The 19248-nt window shown below is 40.6% G+C and overlaps 1 pseudogene; it reads right to left on the bottom strand.

Moving 5' to 3' along the window:
- Positions 1-15503, bottom strand: part of LOC122793754 — a 55320-nt pseudogene extending 39817 nt beyond the window's left edge.
- Between the last annotated feature and the right edge of the window lie 3745 nt (positions 15504-19248).

Raw genomic sequence — 19248 nt, forward strand, 5'->3', positions numbered from 1 at the left:
CTTGAAGAGCATTTCAGCCATCTAACTGCCACAGTTAACCTTGTTCTGGCAGCCAGACCAGCAGTGTATGTTTTGCTTGTCAAGTCAGGTGCTACTATAGCGCTAGATTAGGGAATGGGAGACTCCTTTGTCCATTAAGACTTATGGACTTGTCTCAGGCCAAGTTTCCTGCACAAGATTCAAAGGACGACAGGGCAATCCTGCCATTTCTGTCCCAATACTAAATTTGGGTTTTGGAAATTCTTGCACTAGCTGTACAATCAAATGCAACTCAAAATAGATTTGGCCCCAGTATTAGCAACGTGGAGTAGCCTCTACACTTACTAGGTTGTAGCCTATACACTTGTTGGCAGATTTAATACAAGCCTAGTAAGAGTGTAAACTCTGCTGTCAGGCAAAGTGTATGCCCAGTGAGAGCACAAGGCACAGTTCTGTGGTTTGAGAAAGTACATTTTGTACAAGCTTAATATTTGCTGCTACACACCTAATCTTGGTATTGTACCCAGATGTCCTTACTGCAAGGGTTTTATGAAGCCAGAGTAGCTACCAGCTATTCTGTTCCATTCATATGACTGAATCACTTGCACGCTCAACTGTCCATAACAGAGTTTCCGGCCTGTTCAAAAATTCGATTCCAGCAAATCATTCAGAATGGAAATTAGAATTTTGACAGACTTCATACCCTTCAGAAACCAAGTAAACAATATTTAGGTTAGCCCGGTTTTTGGGATTTGTGCCTACTCTCCATTCATGGCTTTGTCCAGATTTCCTGCTCCAAGTTGAGACCTATGGCTACTTTACTGTTTTTTGCACATTTAAAAGCCAAAAGCCACAAAGTTTCTGCATTTGCTTTGCATATATAGTGGTTCTTGGACAAAACTTAAGCAGCTTTTTTTGGCTGCAACTCTGCTAAACTACTCACCAATTTCATGTGAATGAACCTCAGGTCACTGAGCCGATGTCATCTATACTGCACTTTGTATTAGGAACCCCCTACATTGTAGCCCCACCACTTTGTAGGTACTGCAAGCATGTAGTTTCAGTCCTACCCCAGCAGGCTAGCAGATTTCAAAATGGTATTTACTATGATAGAGTTCAAAGAACATTTAATAGCAATCTTCCACCCCAATCCAACTCTGACATTCAGTAATAGTGGCAAAGATCTAAAAAGACAGTCCAGGCATGGGCCGACTAGAAAGACAGTCAAGTTAAGCACACTTACCTGAGGTTTGTGCACATATTGCTGTCAGGATTTAAACATAACTTGCATTTACCCCACTGTGACAGCCAGAGGGGAATAACAGCATCTCCTAAAACACAAACACACAGATTACACATTAGTATGTGGCAGGTGGGATTGAGGATAAACTGGAGACAGTGAACAACTATAGCAACATTTATGTGCTACAATAGCTAGAGCTTCTCTATTTAAACACTCCCATTGCATACCTATAGAGAAAGAAATCTGGACAAAACCAAAAAAAAAGTGGGACAAAGGCCCAAACATAGGGACACAAACATTGCTTGTACAAACTTGAAAGTTGAACAGGTTTTGCATTAGCATGAATTTTCTGAAGGGTATGAAGTATGAAACTCAAACGTGTCATTTTCTAACTTCAGTCTACTTATTTGCCAATAATTTGCAAGAAAACCACAATTTTAAGAATGGACAAAGATAGGAGGCAAACATCTGGACATTGTGAAAATATGTACAGTTGAGGTACACCCCATTACCAGCAAGTAAAAAGCCCTTCATTTCTCAAGTAAATTGTACTGGCGTTTCAAAGTGCAGTTCTATGCACCTACAATTTCCAAGGTGCAAGGCTGATGACAAGCAGATGCAGGAGCAATCTTTCCTAATCAGCTAGGAGTAGATCTTGTCCTTAAAACTCTAATCCAGTCTGGTTATTTCTCCATATGCCACCTACAGGAGGCCTAGCAGGGGTCCAACACTGTACTATTTGGGATAGGCAAGATAGCATCACTGCTACATTTTCAGGAGAAAAATTTGTATTGTATTATTCCTGGGTGCAGCTTCTAACCATACCTATTAGCCACCATCTTTATTCTGCAAGACCCAATATCTACTTCTAGACAACCCTCAAGTCAGATACTTGCATGTAGTGCAGACTTTACCACTAAGAAAACTAGAGTCTTAGATACAGGGTAGGGTGCACATTTTTGAGAAATTCAGATGTGAAGGATGCAAGGGTGTGCAGATGCAGCAAAGCAGTTGTGCTAGCTGCTTTTCCAGGTCAGTTGGCAGCTGGCTTGTGTGTGGCTACTCACTGTCTTCATAGGGTAGAGAAAGAAATGTGGATTGAATAGCAAAGTAGAGGACTTGTGTACATGCAGTTCCAGCTTATGACAGCCTACCTCCCAGAATCCTTCATAGGAGTGGTACAAAGACAAATGCTAGAACTAGACTGATTACAAATAATGGGCCCATAAGGCAGAGATTAGATAAAGAGGAACATTTGAGTAATGGCTGACTGAGCTGGGTTTGGGATACATGCCCCTTTTGCATCTAAGTTTGGGTGTGATTTGTTCAGTTCTGGTCAGCATTGGAGCAGTGGAGCAGTTTTGTACTTTAGTTTTCCTCACTAACTTTAAATACGCATGCCAAGTCATTTGGCACTTCACCCACTTGCACAATTTGGAACTCCCCATCCTAGATAGTAAAGGATCTCTAGTTTGTAATTGCCCTCAGCAGTCCCCACTACCAGGGAGTCCCAAAATGCAAGAGTTTCTGGCCCAATCATTTGTACAATTTTTGGACATAGAAAGCAGAACAGCAAGGCTATCATTTGCACCATTACTACAAGCTTTACCACAATCTGAATCCAGTTCAGCATCCCCATTCAGTTATGCTCCAAAATGACTGAACATTGGCTTTATTGCAGTCTGGCAGCCTGGGTAATTCAGTTGTCAATTGGGATCTTTTATAGTTGAAGTAGCAGAATATGTAGCCAGCATGTACACCCTCTGGTATTAGAGTGCATGGAATGAATGGAAACACCTTTCAGGAAGGCAAGCACCTATATGGGATGGAGGACTTCCCATTTTTGCCACAAGTTCCTACTACTCAACTCTGGATAGAGTTGGATTTATTCATTTTCCCCATTACAGCATGTAGTTAGCTATCAGCATTGCATTTTCTCATCCAGCAACTGGTTACAAGGCAGTATTAAACCCATATTAAAAGTATGGCAGCTTGTCAATACCTGGGCAGCTTGTATTTTCTGTTTAGTGGCAGACAGGGACATATGTAGAACAGAAGAAACATGGAACATATCCAAGACCATAGCAGTGAATATGTGGTACAAGATTTGTTTCCATCAGATTGGCTATACAAAGGCGAACGGACTAAACACTGACCTTTTTGTGCAAACCAATTAGCAGCAGTAATGCAATGGTGACCCCTTTTGCAGAGGTTACCTTGCGGGAATAGGAAAGTGTATAATTAAAGACTCATAGCATCATAGTATTTGCAGCAACTGCCTATGCAAGTGGTATATTTGCTTATTGGATATGCTATGTCTGTCCACTGTAGGCTTCTACAGAGTGACTGCACTTTGTGTAGAGGCCAGCCAGCCCAGATTGGAGATTTTTGAACCAGAGTCAGTGTAAATGCATGCTACTAGTGTTGTAGCAAGCCACCCACCAAATACATTTACTTCCTCATACAATTACTAGCCATAATCATTTTGCCTGCACATTCTGCAATACACACAAATGGTCCATTTGTTTAAAATGGGGTTGCCTGTGCAAAACACACTTAACCCACTGAGTGAACACGAGTAATTGCAGCTCATTCTGGTGCAGCTGAAGGAGACAAACCAGTGCACAATTGTTCTTGCCTAGAAACTTGTTGTTAGTATTGCAGACATTCTTGCCTAGGCTGCTAGAACTTGAGCAGAAGTCCCAAACCCACCAAGGGGGCACAACCAGTGCTGGTTTAATCACCTACCAAGGTGGTAAGAGTTTTGCAGCCAAACATTTAGACGGAAAAAGTGAATAGGTGGAGTAAAAATGGAAGCACCCAACATCTGCAATGTCTACAGACTAGATATGCTACAAAGTCAGGTATGGAAAAAAAGGTACACAAGGAAACCTGGCAGTGGAATACAGAAGTCCAAGAAGTCGAGAAAGGAGTGCAGGAGGATTGGTGGGGGAAAAAAAAAAACACACACAACACCTAGTCAGCCAACAAAGACCAAGGCATTAAAGGCTCTCTACCAAATTCTGGAAAAAGTCTCAGTGGATGGCACAAACCCTTCAGTTGCAAGGCAAAGATGCCAGCAACCACCTTTATACCAGTTCACAGGACAAAGGCAGAAAGAGTACCTAGGCAGCTAAGAGTACCTCAGCAGTTTCTGAATAATGAAGACCACACACAAGCTGTAATGCCCCAGAAACAGCCTATGGCGAGATAGAAGCCCACCATCAAGGTGTGGTCAGATAAACACTGGCATTTGTATGCTTATTCTTAGATCAATAACAAAGGGGACACTGACCTCTATACTGCCCACAGTTGTGCAACTCCCACACTGTATTATAGTTCTGGGAAGTAATAAATGAATATGCGAAGTAGATGGGAGATTAGCACTTTGGATTCAGATCAATTCAACATGCACAATTTGGCATTTCTGTACTTAGAGAAAAGGATAGGACAAGGTCCCAAGAAAGCAAACTTTGGCAGACCTGTGGTGGTTCAAAGTCCCACAAACATTGATAGATTAGTACAAGCCATCGGGACCAAACGACTAGTGTTTAGTTTTACTGATGGGTTCCCAGAAGGTGTAATTTTATCTGGGTTTAACTCCAAGCCCACCAGGTTAAAGATGCTGTATGTAGATAATGTGGCATTACAGGCAGGTGGAACAGAACTTCAATAGGTGAATGAATGCCAGACAAAAGGCACCTGGGACACAGGAGTACAGTTGTAATAGCAGCAAATTGTGGGACAGGTTAAACAGTTTCAAGTATCTGGGATGGTTTGATGAGGAAATGTGTTAACAGCGGAAGCCAAAGTAGCCCCAATTACAGAAGAGGTTAAAGAACAGGTTACAGTGCCTTGTCTTCTGCATTCCAGTATATGCCCAATCTGGTGGGCATTTTGGACAGGAAGGTGGCAAATGGAAATTCTGGTATCCAAAGAGGTGGATGGATTATGTGATACAACCCAAAGTCAGGCATTAATAGTCTTTGGGCATAAGTGAACCCTTGTAGATCCCCCTCCAATCCCTTTGGGCATATGTGAACCCTTGTAGATCCCTCTCCAATCCCTTTCTTCCCCATTCCTAATTGCAGGATCTACCCAGTCACACTTGCCAACCACCTTTCTACAAAAGCCTAGAATGTAGAATAAACATGGAATTTAGGACCATGTGAGTTGTGGGTATACACACTGAAAAGGTTATGTACCATAGGTAGGTACTAGGCTATTTGCCCAAGGGTCTAAGTAAGCCTAGCCAACAAGGTTCCCTGGCTTACACCACCCAAGAAGTTTCCTGTGCCCCTGTCAAGCAGAGCCACAGAAGTGATCCCCAGGGTGCATTTCCTATTTTCCATCCACTTATTTTCTTGGAGTGTACCAATGAGGAACTTTGCTTGACATAGATGAGTAGCTTGTTCCAAAGTACGGGAAGTCTCTGAAACAGGAATCTATCACTCCAACATGTTCTGTTCATTGTGGTGACAAAGTTTAGGTCCCTAGAGCATGTAGCTCAGAGGGATTGGGATTTCTTTAGGTGTAGCATGTCCCAACAGCTCTGGGTTTGACAAAGCTTTATATGCAAGGCAAAGATCACCTCAAAATAGGCAATAAGCTACTGAGTAAAAGCTGGAGTTTGAGATGGTCAGTGTAGGGCATCTGTTTGTTGTACAAACTACATTTTCAGTAATTCTCAACCCCCCCCCCCCCAGGTAACTGGGTATTAGAAATTGTCATATTGTCATAGCTGAAATCTGTTGTGCAGCTGCCCAGTATCATACAGTCAAAACAGGATAATGCATATAAGTCATGTGCAGACAGACTAGGATCCAAGGATATTTGGCTTGCCAGTCAGGCTGGAAAAGTCCCATAGCACATAAAATGACAGTGAATTATAGCTTTCTTTTTGTAAGACAAGAAAATTCTCCTATGGTAACTTTGGCAGACTGGTAATCTTTCTAGGCCTTTTGAAATGGATTTTCCAGGACAAGGAACTTGCCTCTGCAAGAGCCAAATGACAATACAGCTGTAATTCAGAGCAGGTGGAATGTAGTGAAGTGTCCTTGTAATTTACACAGGAGAGCACATTGTAATCAGAATAGTCTTGCTTTTTAAGCTCACTCAAGGTTGAGTGCTGCTATTTGTCAAGTTAGTAAATGTACAAGGGATAATGTGGATTAAATAGTTTGGAAAATGAGGCATAATTATGAACTTTATGAAGTCAGTATCACTCTTTGGTGTTGGTATTGATTTAAATTATTGAATTTCTTGATGACAGATTACACAAAGGTTATGATCAAGCATATGGATTGTCATAGTGACAGAGGCACTAGTTTTTAGTGTTTTTATTGCTGCATGTCAGTCTCTAAATTACCAGCATTATGTTGAGTTGGTGCTGGTATTTTTCAAGAAGTGTCTTAGAAGGGTGCAAGTCTGGAAGAAAAATCATTCCCCTACTCTTACCCTCCTGCAGCTTGCACCATCCCCTACTCTTACCCTCCTGCAGCTTGCACCATCCCCTACTCTTACCCTCCTGCAGCTTGCACCATCCCCTACTCTTACCCTCCTGCAGCTTGCACCATCCCCTACTCTTACCCTCCTGCAGCTTGCACCATCCCCTACTCTTACCCTCCTGCAGCTTGCACCATCCCCTACTCTTACCCTCCTGCAGCTTGCACCATCCCCTACTCTTACCCTCCTGCAGCTTGCACCATCCCCTACTCTTACCCTCCTGCAGCTTGCACCATCCCCTACTCTTACCCTCCTGCAGCTTGCACCATCCCCTACTCTTACCCTCCTGCAGCTTGCACCATCCCCTACTCTTACCCTCCTGCAGCTTGCACCATCCCCTACTCTTACCCTCCTGCAGCTTGCACCATCCCCTACTCTTACCCTCCTGCAGCTTGCACCATCCCCTACTCTTACCCTCCTGCAGCTTGCATCATCCCCTACTCTTACCCTCCTGCAGCTTGCACCATCCCCTACTCTTACCCTCCTGCAGCTTGCACCATCTCCATTCCCCTACACCAAATTGTCAGGTCAAGGAAGTCTCGGCCTGCTTTTGAGGTAACATGACACAAAGATAAAACTAAGCAAGTCACCCACTCTTCAGCTGTGGGACAAACATCTTCAGGATTTTCAAAAGCATAACCAGGGTGGGGGCATGATCTGGAATTAATCATTTTAGCACTGCATGGCATAACCATGAGGACTAAACACTGAAAGACCTGGGACCCATTTGGCTTGCTAAGTTACATAATGAGCTTAGCAAGGGGGTGCCAGAATGGCCATCTATACAGCCACTTCCAGCTGCAGGTGAAGCTATAGTCACCAAGTACTTAGTCTATGGATTCTTCCCCTACAGTTTGGGGCAGTACCAGTGTGAAGAATCTCCTGCAATATTCTGGTATTTCCAAGCTGGATTTATGCCCCCCCCCAGAAGTCCTGGATGGGGGACCTTGTACATTATCACAGAAGTCTGATGCAATTAAAGTTTCAGAAGGCATATCCCCCTCCCCTCAAATGACTTGCTTACTGGCCCATACAATAACAAGCTTAGTTCCACTCAGTTGAAAGTCTGTCCCAACTCAAGATGCCAAAATTAGCCATAAAGATTCCACGCCCAAAGTTTGGATACAAAATTACAGATTCCTGTGTACCATTAAAAGTGACCCACTATCATAGCAGGCCAGGAAACCTACATCTAGAGAACAAATTCTAGATGGGAACCAGCCAGTTAGAAGTGGGAAAGCAGGACACCAAGTCACATGACTCATCTTGCACAGATAAGTAAGCAGTTAAGCTGCCCCTGTGGTATAGGGCTTGTTCCAGATTTTTTTGTCCCTTGTGATCTTGAGCAAGTTGCAATACTTTGGGGCAATTGGGAAAATTGGATTAGGCTCTCCAGTGGTTCCCTGGACCATGTCCCTAGTAGCTATACATGAAATTATGTTCCAGCAACAGTTTGGGGTCTGCTATAACAAAATCAGGACGTAATGTACATGCAGACTCAAGTTTGACAAAGCTTTGACAGACAGAAGCACTACTATCCCCTTTACTCAATGTTTTGCCCAGTACCATTTGATAACTGGATGCAAACACTGGAACCAGTACCACAGCCACAAGTTCAGCTCCAGGAGCAGAAAACCTCAATGGTGACCACACCCACCCATTTGGAGCATTTGGCCATTGTGAATACCAAGGTTTACATACTTGCAGAGCTAAACAGTTTTCTGGCCAGTACACATGGCTACATTAAGTTAGACATTTACACAAGAAATGCAGGAAAGTCTCAACATATGGACTCTGCAAATGAGAATATGCTGTTTTGAGGACACCAGTCAGTGAAGTTAAATCTGTAACCATTACAAATAAAAATCACAAATGCATAATGTGTCATTAACATACCTGGCTTAACATTGATCACTCCTTCACCAATGCTTTACACAATTCCTGCTCCTTCATGGCCCAGGATCATTGGGAAGGTCCCCAGATTCACACTAGGTAGAGACATGCCATCTTTATCAGTAGGTTCAGCAGTACAATGTAGTCCATGGGCATCGGTGACGAACTCCAGTGGCTACAATCTTGAAGAAAAGCAAATGATTTTGTCTTTTGCCACTCCTGGAAATACATTTTGAGCATGTAAGGTCACCAGATGTTGCCTCACTTGCCACAGGAAATTTAAGGTGCACGAACAAACAATTTGTCCCATAATTTAAAGGATAGCTTATGTTATAATCATACCTCTCAACTTTCCAGAGGTGTGTGGAAAGCCTGGAATTGACTTTTGGTCTGTCCCCTCAAAATGTAAACTCTTCGCAAAAGATTAACATGCTGCATTAAACAGCAATTGCAATCCTGAGTTTGATGACATGCTTCAGAAAAAAAATCATAGCTTCCTAAGCTTATGCTTGAAGTTTAGGCAGACCTTTCCATTACTACACAAGTTAATTATAAATATTAATGCAGCATAGAAGCCAGCCATTTTAGTAGACAGATAAAAGCCTTATGTTTGCACAGTATCAAGGCTTCAATCCATACCAACAACTTTAAAGTTGGGTGAAAATCCCATGGATTAGGAGTAAAAGTCAGTTTCTAGAATTGGTCTTGTTCTTTGAAATAAAGTAGCTTTTATTGTCACCGTACTTGGCAATACAGCAGAGATGCACTGACAGTTGTGTGTGGTCTGGCATACAAGGCAATGGTCCCAAGATGAGACGACCATTGCACCAGTTATCACATCAATATTTGGGATACTACTGGAGGAGAGTGGGGGAGGGTAAAGAGGCAAAGTCTCAGTTTATACCTTGCATTCCAAGTAAATATTTAAAGGTCACTGAAAGCCAATTCATATTAAAATGTTATTACTGCCACGACATGGGCAGTGACCCCACAGCAATACAAGTTTCCTTGCAACCATTTCATGCAGTTTTGCATTGTTACTTATACCATGGCCAACCACAAGTCTGTGCTGCCGTGTGCTTTTAAGAGGGAGTAAAAAAAAAAAAAAAAAAAAAAAAAAAGTGTTATAATAAATTCCTAGTCCAATAATGGAACAGTAATCATTTCTGCTCCATAGCCTGGAAAGAGAATTTATATCAACTACAGTGTCAGCTACAGCCAGTTTGTAACGCACAAAATGTTTGCACTTGTACAAAGATATAAACACTTACCTTAATACGGACTTACTGAGCCTTGGGTGGGGCAGCCTCAACTTCTTCAATGGAAAGAGGCTTGTCTGCCTCCCAAGCAACAGCTGCCCTGCACTTTATAACCTGCAAGTCAATTAAGCGATAGGTTAAGACATTTAAACGAGCGCATAAGAAACATGAATGCTAGCTCAGTCAGAAACATCTTAATACATCTTCCCCACACCCCTCTAGCATATGTATGATTAAACTCTGTGAGACTGTAGTGACTTTTTAGCTGGATATTTGCTTGCGTTTGTCATTGGATTAGTAGTGACTGATTAGGATAGAAATAGAAGGTGGATATTGCTTTAGTTTGTCATGATGATTAGGTAGAATCATTTAGAGTTTGTTGCCTCCCTTTATCCACTGAAAGATGCTTTCATTGCCAGTGTATCATTTGAATGTTGCCTTGCATTTCAAATAAATACATGCTGCTATACAGCAAACTACTCCAGACCCCTGTAAGATTTAATTTCAATTACTGCTGGAAGCCCTTCAGAGGGCAGCATTTTCTTCATACCCTGCTGTCTAATGGCTGGGCTAAGAGTCATATTTCACACTACACCAATGACCACCTTCTCTAATCTAAGCTGACAATTTCTCAGGCTACCATTTAAGTAGCTTTATACAAAGGTTTTGCAGTGTTTGCATGAACTACTGCTTTGTATCTCAGGTACAGGCTCCATCCTATTTTTGACCATTGTTAGATTTATACCAGACACCCAATGGCAACTCCATGGCTCTGATGTCAGTATTTGACCACAGTAAACTGGCCATTTCTTGCAGTGTAATTTTATCCCAGTCTACCTCATGAGCAGTTGCCTTCATTTCACCACAGTGGTGTAAACTATACACAAGTTTAGATTAAGGATATTTGGCCTAGCAAAGGTGACCATAGTCTCAATTACCAGCTGGTGCTACTTCTGTACTCTGATCAGGTTCAGCTGAGCTCTCCAATTTCATAATGTGAAGTTTAAAGTTTTTCCGCTGGCATTGTCAAGATAGTCCAAGCCTGTTAAACAAGCTGGTTTTCACAAAACTGAAAGACAAATGCTTTAAAACACAAAACACAAAGCTACACCAAGGCAGGGAAGCAGATATAGTCCAATTTATTGTGAGCGCTTTCGTTTTGAGCAATATCAAAACTTCAGACAAAAATACAACAAACCTACATCCATTTTAAAGAAATCACAAGGTCTGACATTAGCACCGCAATTAACATTTAAAGAAATATATCATTGCCTCAGCAAACCCACATAAACACATACAATAACTCATTTTAAAAATACAGATATATTGAAAGTAAAGTATATTGAACAAGAAATAAAAGACATGCTATAAAAGGATAAAAAGGAAAGAATATCGAGTTAAAAACTATATATCTAAAGAAACCCCTGCCTGTGCATTATCTCAATAAAGCCTTTAATTTTAAAATACTACGTTCTTGGAATTCACTCGTTAATTTTAAAGTTAACTATTTGGACTTTCAATTAACTAAATATCGGGCAAATAATAGATGTGTCCACTATATATAGGAAGCCAACTTATTCCAATTACTTTCTCCATTTTTCTAGTTGTCACCTAGGATCCAGAAAAAAGCTGTTGTAAAAGGGAACTGCCCGTATGGTCTCAACTTTTGAGGATTTCTTGAATAAATGTTCATTATTGGAAGATATGTTTATTAGCAGGGACTATCCTGCGGACTTTGTAGGTGACATTAAGTTGGAGGTCATTAATAAACATTCTTATGGTTTTTATAGCCCCATTTTGAGTGTTAGAAATGTGAATGACAGTAATGTTATGAATTCCATGGATATTGTGATGAATTCTGAAATCACTGGAGAAAGGAATTATAGATTATCCTAGATTACTACATATAATGTGGACTCATATGCAATATGAGATATCTTGTATAAGAACTGGTCCATCTTAAAGGAGGACAGTGCTAGTAGATCTAGTATTAATCATAAACCCTTGATTGTTTATAGAAAGGGGAAGGGGAATAATTTAAAAAGTTTATTGGAAAGACCATTGAAATATAGATCGAATGAACAGAGGGCTTGACAGATGTCCAAGTGCGGGTTTTGTAATTATTGTGCATACATTAACACAGAGGGGTTGACAGATGTCCAAGTGCGAGTTTTGTAATTATTGTGCATACATTAACACTAGAGAACTGTTTTGTTTGAATCAGTATTTTTTACATATTCATGGGAAATATAACTGCAACAGCTCCGGTGTTGTGTATGGGGCTTTATGCCAGGGTTGCCCAGCCTTTTATATCGGAAATACAGAGCGCTAACTTAAAACCTGCATTTATGAACATTGCTATGATATTAAAAAGAAAAAAATTGGTGAATGCTTTATATCAACATATTCAGGAATTTACATTGTTTTAAATTTATGGTGATTGAACAAATTAAGCCAAATGCTAGGATAGGACCTTGGCAATTAAAGTAAAAAAAAAAAGAGAGAATTATTTTGGATTCTCCGTTTAAAAGCAGTTGGATGACCTGGACTAAAATGAGCTTGCCTCTATTGGCTGTATTTTAAAATTAAAGGCTTTATTGAGAATGCACATGTAGGGGTTTCTTAGATATATAGTTTTTAACTCAATATTTATTTTTTTTTCTTTTTATCCTTTTATAGCAGGTCTTATTTCTTATTCAATATACTTACTTTCAATATATATGGGTTATTATATGTGTTTATGTGGGTTTGCTGAGGCAATGACATATTTCTTTAAATGTTAATTGAGGTGCTGATGTCAGACCTTCTTTAAAATGGATGTAGGTTTGTTGTATTTTGTCTGATGAAGTTTTGGTATTGCTCAAAACGAAAGTGCTCACAATAAATTGGATTATATCTGCTTTCCTGCCTTGGTGTACCTTTGTTTTAAAACAAGATGGTTAACAGAGCATACAGAATACACAAGCCCATAGAGTTTGTAATAGAACTGTTTCTGGACACGATGGGTAGATATTACAAAAGGCTAGAAAGAACTAAACATATAGACATAATTTAAAGGTGACTTGACATGGCTATCAGAGGAATTTCAATTTTTTAATGGATAATAGTCACGTTTCCTGCCCAAGTACCAATAAGACATTTTGCAATTGCATCAGGAGTTACACACTCACAAAAGTTAATATTCAGACATGTGCCCTAGCCAGGCATCTTTACTACTGCAGATGCCCACAAACTGAGGATCTGCATTAAATCCCTCCATGGTAGCGTTTCACTAGTTAGCTTTTACCAAGCATGCATCATTCGAGACCTCACATACTAAGCATGTCACATTAGTCTAGTGACAGTAGCAGCCTCACATTCAGATAGCATGAATCTGAATGGTTTAGCTAACATGCCCTTTACTTAGAAACACTTGAGCAAGTAAAAGCTTTAAACTTAGAGCAAATATCAGCAAGCCCTAAAGTATGTTAGCAAGTCTAGGCTTGCCTCTGGAATTAGGGCAAGTAAATTGAATCATATGGAATTTGTGGGCCTTCACAGTACTAAAGGGCACTTTACATGACTAGGATAAAAATACAGGGTTGTCCTGGTATAGTATAGTTGTTTTCCTACAGGAGATCTATAGTAAGTACCCCTCCATGTGCAGGTACCTACCAACAGCACTCAATCCAGCCAGTGCTGGGTTCCTACTAGGAAGAAGATCTTTTGTTCCTCCCCAGCAGATGGTTACAGTAATGCAAAAGCCAGGTTAGGTTACATCTGTGCTACCAGGGAAGGCCAGAACGAAAGACAAAAAGTGTATATAAAAATAGTTGTCAGACAAATATTCATTTTTATATATGTCTAATGCTTATTAGAAGCTAAAAGGGTTAACACATTTTCATTCTATTTTATATACAGCTTAATTCTGTATGAAATTATAAGATGCTTTTTGAAACTGCAGTATGCTTTATGAAACTTGCAAGATGCCCCCTGACCTAGTAATTGCTAACACAGCAAAATTCATGTTTATGCCTTTTGGAAATGTATTGAGAAGCAGGTGATTATCTGCTAGGTCAGGAAGTAATAAATGAAACAATACCATATTCTATAATGTTATGATTTTGAACAATTAGCTCTGTTCGTGTTATGAGAACATGCACAGCTGCGGAAAAGAAGAGATACATAAGACAAAGGACTGCTTGAAGAATCTGTACTTGCTTTGTGCTCGAATTAGCTATAGTACCTTGAATGGAAACATAACATAGTGGGAAACTGTATCTAACTGGTGGTCACCAAGGCCACTTTGTTTTTCTTAGGACGTTTTTCATAAAATTGATAGTGCAAGCAGAAAATTATGGATAAACAGCTGCTATGAAATGATGATGTTAAAACTTGTGATCTGTTACGTCAGCTTGGTAGGCAATGTCTTATTAGAAAGTGTATAAAGATAGACTTACTTCCTGATTTTAGTTAGACAAACTCTGTATTAGCACGTTTTTGTCTCCTTGCTGCAAGATTAAAGTGCCTTAACCTGAACCTACCGTGCATTGATCATTTTTAAAGTTTATTTTTCCTATGACAGATTGGTCCTTCGGACCGGAAATCTCTCGCTCTAGCTCAGGTCAGATGGGCTCGGTGGCATGAAACCATATGGGGAAGAAGCCACATTGGTTCTTCTGCTTTGAAAAGACTTCCGACTGAATTGTCGTTCAAAAGAGGCCAGCCACTGTTTCTGATCTGCGATTGGAGGACGAGTCAACAGTTCCGGTGAAACGATCAATCACGTAGGCTCAGGTAAGGAGGAATTTACCTTTTCTTTGTTTCAGATCAGGGACGTGTTACAGTATTTGTTTTTGTCAGGGAGATTTTTTGTAAATCAGGGACAAAAAAAGATTGCCGTCTTGTCATAGATCAGGGAAACAAGTTAGGTAGGCAGTTATTCTAGATAAACTGTGAAGAAGTGAAAATCGTGGTACCACGTGATAAAAAGGGTTACGTAACAATTTCTAACTAAGTTAAGACAACATGGGAAATAAGTGCAAAAAAAGTTCCCGAGATCCACCTTTAACTGAAGACATGAAATATATGCAATTACAGCGTGCCGACAATGTTAGGTACTATACAAAATGGGTTAATAAATACAAATTTGATGGTAAATTAGATAAACCTTCATTTATCAAACTTGTCAAACAACTTAAAGCAGACACAAAAGGTCAGATAAAAAAGCAATGTCAATTAGGAGTTCCTCAGGCACACTGGTGGCTTGAGGAAGCAAACCTCAGGGAACAAAAGAATAAGAATTCAAAAGCAATGTTTTTAGATAAAGAAGACAATAACTTGGTAATAGCAACAGCCCCTCTGCCCCCTCTGCTTCCCTTACCAGAATATGAAGCGAGTGGACAAGCTTATCCACCTCCGCTATATCCAGCTGTCCCTGCAAAACCAAAACCATTTGTCAGAGATCCTATCGAGACTAGGTCTCGAACACGCAACTTAAGAGGGGATATTGAATTGTATGAAATAAATACAAATTCACAAGCTATGAGTGAAGAAGAGATATGCCCACTCATAGAAGTACCAAATCCACAGGCAGGACAGGACCCAACTCTTCTAGTATATAGACCGTGGACACCGGAAGACATCCGGAAAGCCACAGAGGGAATTCCCAATCCGAAAGTTAATTTTAGAAAATTCTTAGAAGACTTACAGGGCATGAGGTTAAGTTACCATTTAAATGGAGTGGAAGTAGAGAAAGTAGTCAGACAAATCGTAGGTCCAGATTGGCACATGATCAGTGGCAACTGGAATCCCTGTGACGCAGAACATAGGCCACTCCCACATAGTAACGCAGAACTGGATAACAGAGTGAAAGGTCTGACAGACCGAATCTCTGAGAAATGGAAGCCTAGGGCTGACTGGACTTGCATTAATCAATGCATCCAACAAGAAGGTGAAACTGTTGATAGATATTATGCCAGATTATTAGAGTGTTTTAACAACCATTGTGGAATGCAGGTACCTGAGGACCAAACACATGATTCCCCACATGAGCAGCAGCTAAAGAATGCATTTTTGAAAGGCAGTATTGCACCCATTAGCAGCTTTATTACAAAGCACATGGTAGATCATCGTACAAGTAGATTACAGTCATTACTTGAATATGCAAGACATGCTGAAAGGCATTTTAATAGCAAAAAGAAAAAGAAAACTCAAGTATTTGAAGTAGAAGACGGATCAGAAGTCTTTGTAGTACAGACTGGGAAGAAGGGTAAGAAAAATACCCAGGGAAACAAACAATCTGATAAATGATCAGAGGAGTTTGAAGAGAGAAAGAAAAAGGGTGAATGTTTTAAATGCGGAAAAAAGGGACATTTAGCAAGGGATTGCAGGCAAAATAAAAAGGTAACCACAGAAGACAAGGAGGGTGAGGACTCACTATATGATAGTCAAGAATCACTAGAAAGGAATAATCAAGAAAAGACAAGTGCAAATGTGATAGAAGGAGCAGAGAATGTGATAGAAGAAATAGAGGATGTGCATGAAATCACAGATAATGAAGAAAACGAAATTTTAGACTTGGCATTATTGAGCCTAGAGCTCTACTTAGCAGACACAAAACTGGAAGTTACACTTCTGGTAGAGGGGAGGGAAGTTAAATTCCTGTGTGACTCAGGGACTTCATGGACCCTGATACATCTTTCCAAACTACCAGAAAATTAGAATCACTTGATTACATATTAGTGAAAGCAGCTAATGGACAGCTGTATCGGGAACCACTCTCCCACAACATAGCAATAACTGACCCTGTTTCAGGGATGACCCAGAAAAGCAAAATTGTTGTTTCTGCAAAATGCCCAGTAAATCTTTTGGGCAGAGACCTAATGCAGATATTTGGCATAGCAGTAGTTCCAACTATGCAGGGTATGGAAGCACAGCGACAAATGGATACTTTTGTGGTGTGACCGGAGGGTGAAACATTTTATTGGTACAGCCAGGACTTGGTTACGACTGGTCCAGGGGCAGTAACTGAAGAACTGATGAAGGTAGTCATCAGTAAATCCCCCTCCCTTGACAGTGATAAACAGCACTTGTTGCATTGCAGTCTATATTACTGTAGCACACCAGGACCTGATAAAGAATATGAGCAAGAACTGTTTAGAAACCATGCTAAAAGATTAGTATTACGAAATCTGTACTGGGACATAGAAGGAAACAGTGTAGTAAGCTGTTCATTGCCCTGGGAATTCCTAGCACTTTACAAATCTAATAGATTACCACATGTTAGTTTAACTAAAGATAAAAATGTGAAGTGGGCAGACCTAGGAGAAAAAGTCACAAGGTGGGAAAAACAGACAGAATTAGAACTTTCAGAACAGGGAGTACAAAAGCAGAAGTTGAATTGGATAACACAGACACACCCAGCTGTGCACCTGCAGGCAAGTGAGGACAGCTGAGTAGCACTCTTACTAGAAGAAGAGGAAAAAGCCTTACGAGACATACCAGAGACTCTCTGGTCAACAGGAAAATCAGATGTAGGACTTATTCATAGGGCAGGACCAGTCACTATCACACCAAAGTCAGCATTTAGACCTCAAAAGAGACAGTATCCCTTGAGAAAGGATGCACAAGTAGGAATCAAACCTATAATAGCAGCCTTACTTAAGGAGTATTGATAGAATCTCCCGATTCACCATGTAATACACCCTTATTTCCTGTTAGGAAAGCAAATGGAGAATGGTGTATGGTCCAAGATTTACAAGCTGTAAATGATGCAGTTATACCTAGGGCACCTACGGTGCCAGATCCACACACTTTATTCAATGATTTGAAACCTCAACAAAAGTATTTTTCTGTGGTAGATATTAGCAATACGTTTTTCTCAATACCGATACACCCTGAGAGCCAACATTGGTTTGCATTTACATTTCAGGGGAAAAGATATACATACACGCGACTACCACAGGGATATTGTGAGAGTCCAACAATATTTGCACAGGAAATGGCAAGTAACCTGGTGGGATTTATCCCACCGAAAGGCAGCCAGATTTTACTTTATGCAGACGACATTCTGCTGGCAGCCCCCACCCAGCAAGAATGCAGAGAAGATACCATAGCATTACTACAATTCTTAGCTACTCAAGGACACAAGGTAAACAAAAACAAACTGCAACTTTGGAAAAAACAGGTCAAATACCTGGGATATGTAATATCCAAAGAGGGCAGAATATTAGATGAAGACAGAAAAACAGCAATATTACAAGCACCCAAACCAACTACCAAGAAGAAAATGATGTCCTTCCTAGGTACGACTAATTTTTGTCGGAGTTGGATTCCAAACTATTCCTTGGAATCTGCTCCACTGACCAACTTGATATTCAAGAAGCCTATGGCAGCACAAGATTAAGCAGAATCAGTTTTCTGCAAATTGAAACAACTGATAGCATCCTCATTAGTTTTAGGATTACCAAACTATCATAAACGATTTTTCCAAACTGTAGATTGCAAGCAGGGTTATATGACATCAGTGTTAACACAGCAGCATGGGGACAAACAACACCCCGTAGCTTACTATTCATCACAGCTAGACACAGTGGCGCGATCCCTGCCCCACTGTGTACAAGCAGTAGTCCCAGCTGCAATGGCAGTGTAGGCTTCGGCCTCAGTAGTGTTATTTCACCCTCTCACGTTGACAGTGCCTCATGCAGTCGTGATTATTTTACTGCAATTAAAAGTAGCATATCTTTCTCCTGCTAGACATCTTTCCTGTATGACTATACTGTTGAGCCAACCTCATATGACAATTGAACGATGCACAACTTTGGATCAGTCAACCTTGCTCCCAACCCCTGCAGATGGCAAACCACACTGCTGCCTGCAGGAAATTGAGAAAAAGACACTACCAAGAAAAGATCTCACGGATGTTCCCTTGGATGATGCCGAGGTGACATACTATGTGGACTGCTTGTGTAGGAGGGGTCCTACAGGACAGAATCTAGTGGGGTATGCAGTAGTTTCTGATACTGAGATTTTAGAAGCAAAGTCTTTACCACACAACTTATCTGCACAAGCAGCAGAATTGATTGCTTTAACAAGGGCATGTACCTTGGCAAAGGATAAACGAGTGAACATTTTTACTGACAGCCAGTACACTTTTTCTACTGTACATGTTTTTGCGCAGCAGTGGAAAAATAGAGGAATGATAACATCTACTGATAAACCAATTAATCATGCGCAATTTATTAGATTTGGTAGACTCTATTCAGTTACCTCAGAAAGCAGCTATTTGTAAATGCGTAGCTCATACCAAACAACAGGATAGGATTTCAAAAGGTAATGCGAGAGCTGATACAGCTGCAAAGCAAGCAGCTTCAGCTTCAGAAGAATTTC

Source organism: Protopterus annectens, chromosome 2.part0 (assembly GCF_019279795.1).
Source record: "Protopterus annectens isolate FY-2018-M chromosome 2.part0, PAN1.0, whole genome shotgun sequence".
Lineage (NCBI taxonomy): Eukaryota > Metazoa > Chordata > Ceratodontiformes > Protopteridae > Protopterus > Protopterus annectens.